The sequence below is a fragment of the Pelophylax lessonae genome (genome assembly GCF_965119305.1).
Source record: "Pelophylax lessonae genome assembly, chromosome: 2".
NCBI lineage: Eukaryota > Metazoa > Chordata > Amphibia > Anura > Ranidae > Pelophylax > Pelophylax lessonae.
In genome coordinates, this window is record NC_138769.1 from 474955359 (window position 1) to 474967757 (window position 12399).

General features: G+C 43.7%; 1 protein-coding gene across 1 annotated transcript in view; it reads left to right on the plus strand.

Moving 5' to 3' along the window:
* NALF1 (NALCN channel auxiliary factor 1) overlaps positions 1-12399 on the plus strand; it is a 727347-nt gene that overhangs the window by 521054 nt on the left and 193894 nt on the right. The gene's annotated exons all lie outside the window — the stretch shown is intronic.

Below are 12399 nucleotides of genomic sequence, written 5' to 3' on the forward strand. Positions count from 1 at the left end.
ATTGGGGCCTAGTGTGGTTGTGTACGTGTGATATACATACACTTTTTTGGGATCATATTTTCTATTCCGCTATTTAATCAAAAACCTTTGGGGATCAGTTAAATTGGGGGATAGTCTGTGTTGGTACGTGTGAGAGAGATCCACCTTTCCAAGTTGTTGGGGTTCATCTCATACTTCTGAAGGTTTGAGGGTGCTGCCTGTTCCATACTCCCCCTACTCCTAGCCTTTTAGGGGTACAAACAATAGTAATTGGGGCCTAGTGTGGTTGTGTACGTGTGATATACATACACTTTTTTGGGATCATATTTTCTATTCCGCTATTTAATCAAAAACCTTTGGGGATCAGTTAAATTGGGGGATAGTCTGTGTTGGTACGTGTGAGAGAGATCCACCTTTCCAAGTTGTTGGGGTTCATCTCATACTTCTGAAGGTTTGAGGGTGCTGCCTGTTCCATACTCCCCCTACTCCTAGCCTTTTAGGGGTACAAACAATAGTAATTGGGGCCTAGTGTGGTTGTGTACGTGTGATATACATACACTTTTTTTGGATCATATTTTCTATTCCGCTATTTAATCAAAAACCTTTGGGGATCAGTTAAATTGGGGGATAGTCTGTGTCGGTACGTGTGAGAGAGATCCACCTTTCCAAGTTGTTGGGGTTCATCTCATACTTCTGAAGGTTTGAGGGTGCTGCCTGTTCCATACTCCCCCTACTCCTCATCTAGCCTTTTAGGGGTACAAACAATAGTAATTGGGGCCTAGTGTGGTTGTGTACGTGCGAGATACATACACTTTTTTTGATCATATTTCCTATTCCGCTATTCAATAAAAACCTTTGAGGATCAATTGAATTGCGGGATAGTCTGTGTCGGTACGTGTGAGAGAGATCCACCTTTCCAAGTTGTTGGGGTTCATCTCATACTTCTGAAGGTTTGAGGGTGCTGCCTGTTCCATACTCCCCCTACTCCTCATCTAGCCTTTTAGGGGTACAAACAATAGTAATTGGGGCCTAGTGTGGTTGTGTACGTGTGATATACATACACTTTTTTTGGATCATATTTTCTATTCCGCTATTTAATCAAAAACCTTTGGGGATCAGTTAAATTGGGGGATAGTCTGTGTTGGTACGTGTGAGAGAGATCCACCTTTCCAAGTTGTTGGGGTTCATCTCATACTTCTGAAGGTTTGAGGGTGCTGCCTGTTCCATACTCCCCCTACTCCTCATCTAGCCTTTTAGGGGTACAAACAATAGTAATTGGGGCCCAGTGTGGTTGTGTACGTGTGATATACATACACTTTTTTGGGATCATATTTTCTATTCCGCTATTTAATCAAAAACCTTTGGGGATCAGTTAAATTGGGGGATAGTCTGTGTCGGTACGTGTGAGAGAGATCCACCTTTCCAAGTTGTTGGGGTTCATCTCATACTTCTGAAGGTTTGAGGGTGCTGCCTGTTCCATACCCCCCCTACTCCTCATCTAGCCTTTTAGGGGTACAAACAATAGTAATTGGGGCCTAGTGTGGTTGTGTACGTGCGAGATACATACACTTTTTTTGATCATATTTCCTATTCCGCTATTCAATAAAAACCTTTGAGGATCAATTGAATTGCGGGATAGTCTGTGTCGGTACGTGTGAGAGAGATCCACCTTTCCAAGTTGTTGGGGTTCATCTCATACTTCTGAAGGTTTGAGGGTGCTGCCTGTTCCATACTCCCCCTACTCCTCATCTAGCCTTTTAGGGGTACAAACAATAGTAATTGGGGCCTAGTGTGGTTGTGTACGTGTGATATACATACACTTTTTTTGGATCATATTTTCTATTCCGCTATTTAATCAAAAACCTTTGGGGATCAGTTAAATTGGGGGATAGTCTGTGTTGGTACGTGTGAGAGAGATCCACCTTTCCAAGTTGTTGGGGTTCATCTCATACTTCTGAAGGTTTGAGGGTGCTGCCTGTTCCATACTCCCCCTACTCCTCATCTAGCCTTTTAGGGGTACAAACAATAGTAATTGGGGCCCAGTGTGGTTGTGTACGTGTGATATACATACACTTTTTTGGGATCATATTTTCTATTCCGCTATTTAATCAAAAACCTTTGGGGATCAGTTAAATTGGGGGATAGTCTGTGTCGGTACGTGTGAGAGAGATCCACCTTTCCAAGTTGTTGGGGTTCATCTCATACTTCTGAAGGTTTGAGGGTGCTGCCTGTTCCATACCCCCCCTACTCCTCATCTAGCCTTTTAGGGGTACAAACAATAGTAATTGGGGCCTAGTGTGGTTGTGTACGTGCGAGATACATACACTTTTTTTGATCATATTTCCTATTCCGCTATTCAATAAAAACCTTTGAGGATCAATTGAATTGCGGGATAGTCTGTGTCGGTACGTGTGAGAGAGATCCACCTTTCCAAGTTGTTGGGGTTCATCTCATACTTCTGAAGGTTTGAGGGTGCTGCCTGTTCCATACTCCCCCTACTCCTCATCTAGCCTTTTAGGGGTACAAACAATAGTAATTGGGGCCCAGTGTGGTTGTGTACGTGTGATATACATACACTTTTTTTGGATCATATTTTCTATTCCGCTATTTAATTTAACTGGGCCTCCATGCGAGACCTGTGTGCCTTGTTGCGCTGTTTTGAGTACTCCACCAACATGGCCAGTGGCAATGACGCCGTTCTCAGCTTAACTATCCCACTTCTATGCCTCCTTGAAAAAACAATTCGGGCGATGATGGAAGAGGATGTGGCACAGGATGAGGAGGAGGAGGAGGATGAAGAGGTAACATTTCCAAGGCTTTCAGGGCAGTCATTCGCAAGGGGCTCCGAGGGTGGGTTCCTGCACACGCAAACGCCAGGGACGCAATTGTCCAGCAGGGGCACAGTTCTGGAGGATGAGGAGGATGAGGAGGAGGAGGAGCTGGAGGAGGAGATGGAACCATGTTCACAGCAGGGTGGCACCCAGGCCAGCTCATGGCCATCACTGGTGCGTGGCTGGGGGGATACAGAGGACACGGACGATACACCTCCCACAGAGGACAGCCTTTCGTTGCCTCTGGGCAGCCTGGCACACATGAGCGATTACATGCTGCAGTGTCTCCACAACGACCGCCGAGTTGCCCACATTCTAACTTGTGCTGATTACTGGGTGGCCACGCTGCTGGATCCCCGTTACAAGGACAACGTACCGTCCTTAATTCACTCACTGGAGCGCGATCGCAAGATGCGCGAGTACAAGCGCACGCTGGTAGACGCCATGCTGCTGGCATTCCCATCTGACAGCGGGGCCACAGTGGAAGCACAAGGCAGAGGAGGAGGAGGAGGAGGTCGCCAACGCAACCAGGGCACCGCCAGCACCTCAGAAGGCAGGGTTAGCATGGCCGAAATGTGGAAAAGCTTTGTCAGCACGCCACAACAAACAGCAGCACCAGCAGCTCAGATGGAACGTCTTAGCAGGAGGCAGCATTTTACCAACATGGTGGAGCAGTATGTGTGCACACGCCTACATGTAGTGAATGACGGGTCTGCCCCCTTCAACTTCTGGGTCTCCAAATTGGGCACATGGCTTGAGCTTGCCCTTTACGCCTTGGAGGTGCTGGCGTGCCCTGCAGCCAGTGTATTATCTGAACGGGTATTTAGCACGGCTGGGGGCGTTATAACAGACAAGCGCAGCCGCCTGTCCAGAGACAATGTGGACAAGCTCACGTTCATTAAAATGAACCAGGCATGGATCCCACGGGACTTTTCCGTACCTTATGCAGAATAGCAATGGATACCGACCTTACCCACCCATTGTTCCATTTTTGCTCTTTCTCACTCTTTTGGGGTGTACCCTCATTTAAAATTTTTGAAAAGAAGCAGTGTTGGCTACCTCGTCCTCCTCCTCAGGGCCAGATTAATGTAGGGGCTATTGGAGCTGCAGCTCCAGGCCCCTACCTTTTATATAGGCCCCGGGTTGGCCATATTCACTGTTACCGCTCTTCTGTCACTTGTAAACACAGAAGTCTGGCTTCTATGCTCGCTTCCCCAGGCAGCACCCTCAGAACCTCCCCACACAGCGTGAAGGCCGGACAAGGAGGGACAGTTGGCGATGCATGGATGTGTTTATGGGCTTCAGAGACAGCATCCCATGTTGAATTAGGCATGCATGGCTGCACCCTTCCTCCTCTGGGTGCATGGCAAGGCACGGCCCTTAAGGCCCTTCAAAATCCTCAGCACCAAGCCCATGATGCTGTTAATCCGGCCCTGGTCCTCCTCCACCGCCGCTTCCACCTACACCGCCCATAGGTGTGCGCAGCCTATTGCATTAAGGTGTGCACCCCAAAGTTGAAATACACATGCATGTGTTTGCCAGCAGGGAGAGTAATGTATCGGGGCCATGTACCTGTAGGCAAGGAGAAATAGAGCAGAGCAGGTCCCAGGGAGATCTTTCCCATCTCCTCACTGGCAATGCTATGTGCCCTAGGTGATTAGGGTGTGCCCAGGCACACCCAGCACACCCTGTGCGCACGCCTATGTCACCGCCACATCCACCACCACCTCAACCTCCCTCCTACTCCATATGGGCCTCGTCCTTCAGAGATGAAGAAGAACATTGTTTTATTTTTCTGTTTTTTTTTGTTGTTTTAAGTTATTTCCCTATCCACATTTGTTTGCAGAGCACTTGCCATGCTCTTAATTACGTTTTGCTGCCATTTGCAGCACTCTAGCCCTTTCCTTTGGTGTTTTAGAGCCATTTTAGTGCCTTAAAGTTCGGGTCCCCATTGACTTCAATGGGGTTCGGTGTCCGGGAAAAGTTCGGTAAAAGTCCGGGACACGGACCCGGACTTTTTTTTAAAGTTCGGCCGAACCCGTCGAACACGGACATCTAGGTGTTCGCTCAACCCTAATCAGGAGGCAAAAATAAGCCATTGCATTTAATTAAAGTGTACTCTTAGACAGATATAAACCATTTTTTAGTTTTGTATTAATTAAAAATGTTTAATTTTTCTTTTGAAACACTCAGCCCAAGTCTTGTATAATCCCCTGTACAGCAACATTGAGACTGGAGCAGCACCAGGAGCCACAATGTAAGCCAGTAACGTTTTACTTTATTCCACAATGCAGTATATTTAACTAATGGCTATGGCCAGGTCTTTGTATAATGTCTGGAAATAGATTCTTGATTAGAAAACTGTCTGAACAGAATTAGAGTTTTTTTAGACTAGTAAAGAGAGGTCACAAATTTTTACTTCAACAATGGGTTTAGCTATTAAACTGCACTTATACTTTTATGAAGTCAGCCATTTTCCCCTATATCTGGATCATTATTTCTTGCATCAGAAATGCTAAATATTAAGAGCATAAAGAACCAGCATAGAATGCCCTCTTTCCAAAGGAAACCCACACCTCTGGGGATATTGATCCAATGGGTCAACTGCAGCAAAACTGGTTTCTCTCTCTGACCGCACATGACATGAAAGTCACCAGGAAGGAGGAACCAGTGAGTGTTGAAGGAGACCCAGTATTAATACTCCTGGAAGGGTCAGTTTCCCAGTGAACCTCGGGGAAGTGGAGCTCACAGCATAAATCAATCTTAAAGGGAAACTATTGTAAAACTTCAAAAAGAGACCACTTTATACTGCTAATGTTAAATTAAACTTGAAATAATATCTACATGCTTTTTATTATTTTTTTATTATTATACAGGATTTATATAGCGCCAACAGTTTGCGCAGAGCTTAACAAAATGAAGGCAGACATTACAGTTACAATACAATTTGGAACAAGAGGAATCAGAGGGCCCTGCTCGGTAGAGCTAACAATCTAAAAGAGAGGGTCAATTAATGCAAAAGGTAATAGCTGTGGGGGATGAGCTGATGAAGAAAGTGAAACAGTGTATTAGTTAGTAGCCGGATAGGCTTCTTTAAAGAGAAGGGTTTTCAGGGATCGTCTAAAGATGGATAGATTAGGGCACAGTCAGACAGATTGGGGTAGAGAGTTCCAAAGAATGGGAGAAGCTCTGGAGAAATCCTGGAGGTGACCATGGGAAGAGGTGACAAGGGAGCTAGAGAGCAGGAGGTTTTGGGAGGACCGAAGAGAGCGGCTTGGTTGATATTTTGAGATTAGGTTAGTGATGTAGCTGGGGGCAGAGTTGTGGATGGCATTGTAAACTATTGTTAGCACTTTGAATTTTATTAGTTGGGTGAGTGGAAGCCAGTGAAGGGATTTGCAGAGAGGGGTGGAGGACACTGAACGGTTGGTAAGGTGGATAAGCCTTGCAGCAGCATTCATTATGGATTGAAGGGGGGATAATCTATGTAAAGGTAATCCAATGAGAAGGGAGTTGCAGTAGTCAAGGCGAGAGATAACCAGGGCGTGAATTAAAAGCTTGGTGGTGTCGTTGGTTAAAAAGGGCCGTATTCTAGCAATGTTGTGGAGGTTAAGGCGGCATGATTTGGACATGGATTGGATGTGAGCCTGAAAGGACAGTGCCGAGTCCAGGGTTAACCCTAGCACCCTGGCATGTGTGGAAGGACTGATAGTTGTTCCATTGATCTTGACAGAGAATTCAGGGGAAGGGGCACGTGGAGGAGGAAATATTATGAGCTTGGTTTTAGATAGATTCAGTTTGAGGAAGTGGTGTGACATCCATGCTGATATGTCTGTTAGTAGATCAGTGATGCGGGAGGAGACTGATGGGGTGAGCTGAGGGGTAGAGAGGTAGATTTGGGTGTCATCTGCATAGAAATGGTAGTGGAAGCCATGGGAGGCTATAAGCTGACCCAGGGAGAAGGTATAGATTGAGAATAGTAGCGGTCCAAGGACAGAACCTTGGGAGACCCAACGGTAAGAGGAGTTGCAGGGGAGTAAGTGGAATTGTAAGTGACACTGAAGGTGCGGTGAGATAGGTAAGATTTGAACCAATGGAGAGCACAGTCACGGAGACCAAGCCAACTGAGTTTTTTGAGAAGGAGGGGGTGGTCAACAGTATCAAAGGCAGCAGATAGGTCCAAGAGTAAGAGTACTGAGTAATGACCATTGGTTTTAGCTGTTAGTAAGTCATTTGTAAGTTTTAGGAGAGAAGTTTCTGTGGAGTGCTGCAGGCGAAATCCAGACTGAAGGGGATCAAGAAGGTTATTTTCAATGAGGTACTTGCTCAGGCGGTTGTATACTAAACGTTCAAGGAGTTTGGAAGCAAAAGGGAGTAAGGAGATGGGTCTTAAGTTGTTAAGATTGGTGTGGTCTAGTGAGGCTTTCTTTGGTATCGGAGTGACTATCGTATGTTTTAGAGAGTTGGGGAAGATGCCAGTGGAGAGGGAGAGGTTGAAGATATGAGTTAAGGAGTGTAGGATAGAGCCAGAGGGTGACCTTAGTATTTGAGAAGAAACAGGGTCCAGGGGGCAGGAAGTTAGGTGGGCATTAGAAAAAATTTTAGTGACTTCCTCTACAGTAGTTGGGTTAAACAAGGGAAGTATTGATTGTGCAGGAGGACAAGCTGTGTAAGGTGAGGGAGATATCTGTAGTGTAAAGATCTCTTCCTGAATTGTATCAATCTTATTTTTGAAGTGATTGGCAATCTCTTGGGCAGTGAGTAAGTTAGTGGGTGGAAGTAATGGAGGATGAAGTAGAGTGTTGAAGGTAGAAAAGAGTTGACGGGGACTGTGTGAGAGGGTGTTAATGAGAGTGATAAAATAGGTCTGTTTAGCAGTGTGGAGGCAGGAACTGTATTTTTGAAGGGCAGATTTATATTGGCTGAAATCTTGCTGTGACTTAGTCTTACGCCACAGACGCTCAAGAGCGTGACTACGTTTTTTGAGGCTTTTGGTATTATCTGTCTGCCAGGGTTGTAGCAGTCGGGGCCTGATTCTGTGTGTAGTGAGGGGGGCCAAGGCATCCAGGGTAGATGACAGTGAACTGTTGTAGACAGAAGTGGCCATGTTGGGGCAGGAAAGGGATGAGATTGTGTTGAAGAGACAATCTGTAGCAGAAAAAAGAAGTGAAGGGTTAAGATTGCGAAGGTTTCTATGGGTAATTGTTCGGTAGTTGGAAGGTAAGGAGGAGGACAAGGAGAGACTGAAACTAATGAGATGGTCATCTGAGAGAGGGAATGGAATGTTGGAGAGGTTGTGAGGAGTGCATAGGTAGGAGAACATGAGGTCAAGGCTGTTGCCATTAGAGTGAGTAGAAGTATGTGTCCCTTGTTTTAGGTCAAAAGAGGAGGTTAAGCTCAAAAGTTTAGAAGTAGAAGGAGTGTTAAGATTAATAGGGATGTTGAAGTCTCCAAGAATGATTGTTGGAATTTCAGAAGAGAGAAAGTAGGGTAGCAGAGAAGTCATCAAGGAAGCCTGATACCGGTCCAGGAGGCCGATAGATCACAGCAATTCTCAACGAAACTGGACAAAATAGATGAATACAGTGAGCTTCAAATGAGGAGAGGGACAGAGAGGGGGGTGGATGAAGAACCTGAAAAGTGCTTTGAGGGGAAAGCAGAATTCCAACCCCACCTCCTTTCCATCCACTAGGCCTGGGAGAGTGAGTCCACAGGAGGCCACCATGGGAGAGGGCAGCAGGAGAAGGAGAGTCAGATTCTTGAAGCCAGGTCTCAGTAATTGCAAACAGGTTGAAGGAGTTTGTGATAAATAGGTCAAGGACGGAGGTGAGTTTGTTGCAAACAGAGCGGGCATTCCAGAGGGCGCAGGAGAAGGGGAGGTTGGCTCTAGGCAGAAGAGGAATAGAAACCAGATTGTGTGGATTTCGGCTGGTGTCAGAGGATAGGGGGTGACTGGTATTTTGGCCAAAGGTAAATGATGGGGGTCCAGGATTTGGGGAAATATCTCCAGAGGTTAGGAGAAGCAGAAGGGTGAGGGAGGTGATATGGGAGTATGATTTATGAGAGGGGACACATCTCAGTGTCCTGGACGTTTTATTGGTGTGTGAGTTCAGAATCAGCAGGAGTTGATGAGTGCAGTATAAAGGTGAGGATAGGAGTGAGGGTGATATATACAAGCTGTGGGGTGGAGAAGAGGGGTAAAGGAGAGAAAGTTTTAGGAGAGAGGATGCAAACATGAGAAGGAGAATTAGGGATTGCATAATACAGGGTGGTGAGATTGAGAAGTAGACTGAATGTGAGATGGAAATGGTTGTATAGAAACTCAGGTCACCTGTATTCTGTTTTTTGGTTTGCAGTTGTATGCTTTGGATGTTCGTTTTGTGCATTCGCTGAAGTGTTGAGCCGAAGTGTAATACTTAAGCCAATATTAATACTTTATCCAAGATAGTAGTTGCCAATGCAATCCCTGCCTGTGCGACCCCTGCCTGTGCATCCCCTAGAAAGGGCTTAGATTTATACTGAGTTGGGTGCAGGTATTGCCAATTAATCAATTAGGATTGCATAGGAGGGACACAAGGCTAACAGAATAAACTTCTCACACCAAAGACAGACTACAAGAAATAGCAAGAGAGCAGAATGGCAGAGTAATAAAGATAAGGACAGCTCATAAATTAGGTATAGACAAGAGAAATCAAAATAAATATCAGTGTTTGTTCTATGGACAGAGGTAAAGATTTTGAAAGCAGCATAGATTACCATTGAGCAAATTAGAAACAAGGATTCTATTGCAGTTAAAGGTGGATTTTGAAAGCAGCATAGATTACCATTGAGCAAATTAGAAACAAGGATTCTATTGCAGTTAAAGGTGGATTTTGAAAGCAGCATAGTTTACCATTGAGCAAATTAGAAACAAGGATTATATTGCAGTTAAAGGTGGATTTTGAAAGCAGCATAGATTACCATTGAGCAAATTAGAAACAAGGATTCTATTGCAGTTAAAGTTGGATTTTGAAAGCAGCATAGATTACCTGTGGAGGGATAGAGAAGAGCTTTTTAGATAGTGCTGAGCCGAAGTGTAATACTTAATCCAATATTAATACTTTATCCAAGATAGTAGTTGCCAATGCAATCCCTGCCTGTGCGACCCCTGCCTTCTTTTGCCATTTTTTGCCTTGTTCCCATATTTTTATGAGGAATTGAAGAATTAAAGATGCAATCCCAAATGACATCAAAGAGTGTAAATATTATGTGATAGAAAACATCAGACCAAATAATTAATTGGCTATGGAATTGAAAACAATATTAACCACTTGCCGACCAGCTGCCATAGTTTTACTGGGGCAGGTTGGCTCTGTTACACAAAACGACGTACCTGTATGTCGCTTTGTGTAGCAGATAGTGGATGCAAGCGTGCGCCACCAGAGGCGCGCACACACACTGATTGACTAGAGGGGGAGTCAATCAGTGGATCCGGCAGATGCGATGTCCGCCGGGCACCTGCGATCGCTCCCCATGAAGACAGAAAGAATGACGGTCTGCCGCTGTTCTGTCAGTGATGAACACAGGTATCCTGTGTTCCTCCTATTTAGGAACACGGTATCTGTGTTCATCCAGTGTTTAAATCCCCCACACAGTTATAAAGCACCCCCTAGGCACACATTTGACCCATAAATCGCCCCTGGTGTTAACCCCCTTCCCTGCAAGTGTCATTAGTTTATTTTTAGCACTGATTTCTGTAGTAATGTCACTGGTCCCCTCAAAAGTGTCAAAAGTGTCAGTTAGATGTCTGATCTGTCTGCCTCAATGTCGCAGTCCCGCTAAAAATCACTGATCGCTGCCATTACTAGTAAAAAGAGAAGTACCTGTACGTCTCTTCATGTAGCAAATAGTGGATGCACGCGACCCACTGATTGGCCAGAGGGGAAGTCAATCAGTGGGTCCAGTGGATGCGATGTACACCGGGCACCTGCGATCGCTCCCCGTGGAGACAGAAAGACGGTCTGCCAATGTAAACAAGGCAGACAGCTGTTATGTCAGTGATGAACACAGGGATCCTGTGTTCCTCCTATTTAGGAACACGGTCTCTGTGTTCATCCAGTGAGTAATTCCCACACAGTTAGATTGCTGCCATTACTAGTAAAAAATAAATAAATAAATAAAAATTACATAAATCTATCCCCTAGTTTGTAGATGCAATAGCTTTTGTGCAAACCAACCAATATACACTTATTGTGATTTTTTTACCAAAAATATGTAGCAGAATGCATACTGGCCTAAATTGATGAAAAAATTTGAATTTTTCTTTTTATTGAGAATGTTTTATAACAGAAATTAAAAAATATTTTTTTTTTTTTCAGAATTGTCTTTTTTTTTGTTTATAGCACAAAAAATAAAAACCACAGAGGGGATCAAATACCACCAAAAGAAAGCTCTATTTATGGGAAAAAAGGACAATTTTATTTGGATACAGTATCGCATGACCGCACAGTTGTCAGTTAAAATAACACAGTGCCGTATCACAAAAAATGGCCTAGTAGTAAAGGGGGTAAAACCTTCCGATCCTCAAGTGGTTAATCAGTATATATGACAGGGTTTCCATGATGGAGAGAGAACCAAAAAAACTGATTATTAGATTAGTAAGAGCCCATGCCATAAGGGTTTTTGCCATTTTTGATGTGAGAAGATATGATCCAGGTCTCCCAGCAGCATTTGGGATGATAATTTTTCACAGCATCAAAGCACTAATCAATGGTACAGGTAGCTGGGAAGGTGAGCATTTACTGTCTTCTTTTACATGTATAAAACCTTTGAATATTTTATTATTTATTTTTTTTTTTTTTGTGACAGGATCACTTTAAATAAAACTTATGGACATAAATGGCAAGATGGTCCTGGGGTTAATGCAAAAAAATGCTCATGAAAATTTACTTGAATCCATTTCCATTTTGAGATAAATTAGGTTTTAAATTATAATTCTGGCAGTAATTCCTAAGCTCATATCAAATTACCTACAGCTGTTGTTGTGCCAACAGTTTTTAAATGAAGAGAACTAATATACTTGGCCAGCCTTTCTACTCTTGAATATTATACGAAAAGGCTGTAACAAATTTTAGAGAAAGACCCAAGACAGTTCTAAATTGAGTTGTAAAAATATTGCCTAAGGATAATAGAGTCCACCTGGTAGTTCACAAATTCATGCAAAAAAGACAGATCAATTTCAAATGTGTAGGTAAATAATTGAGTAAGAGAAACACACACATTACTGTACGAATGCTATGACTAGGGAATTTCCTAAACTTTTTTGAAGTGTGGATGAATATTCAAAAACATATTTTCATGAAAACAGAATCTTACTAACTCATAATATTTAGCGATTAGAAAAGCTGTGGTGGTGCCTGCTTTGCAATTTGAATCAAGCATTTTGCCATTAACATTAAAAAAAAAATTAAAAAGGTAATATTTTGTATAGTGTTTTAGCTTAGGCACTCAGTGTTTAAGAAAGAACAATACATATAATCATTACTAGGAAGGTAAAAGGTACTTGCAGTGATTGTGAGCTTTATAAATTGGCAGCTGCAGTTAAAGTGGG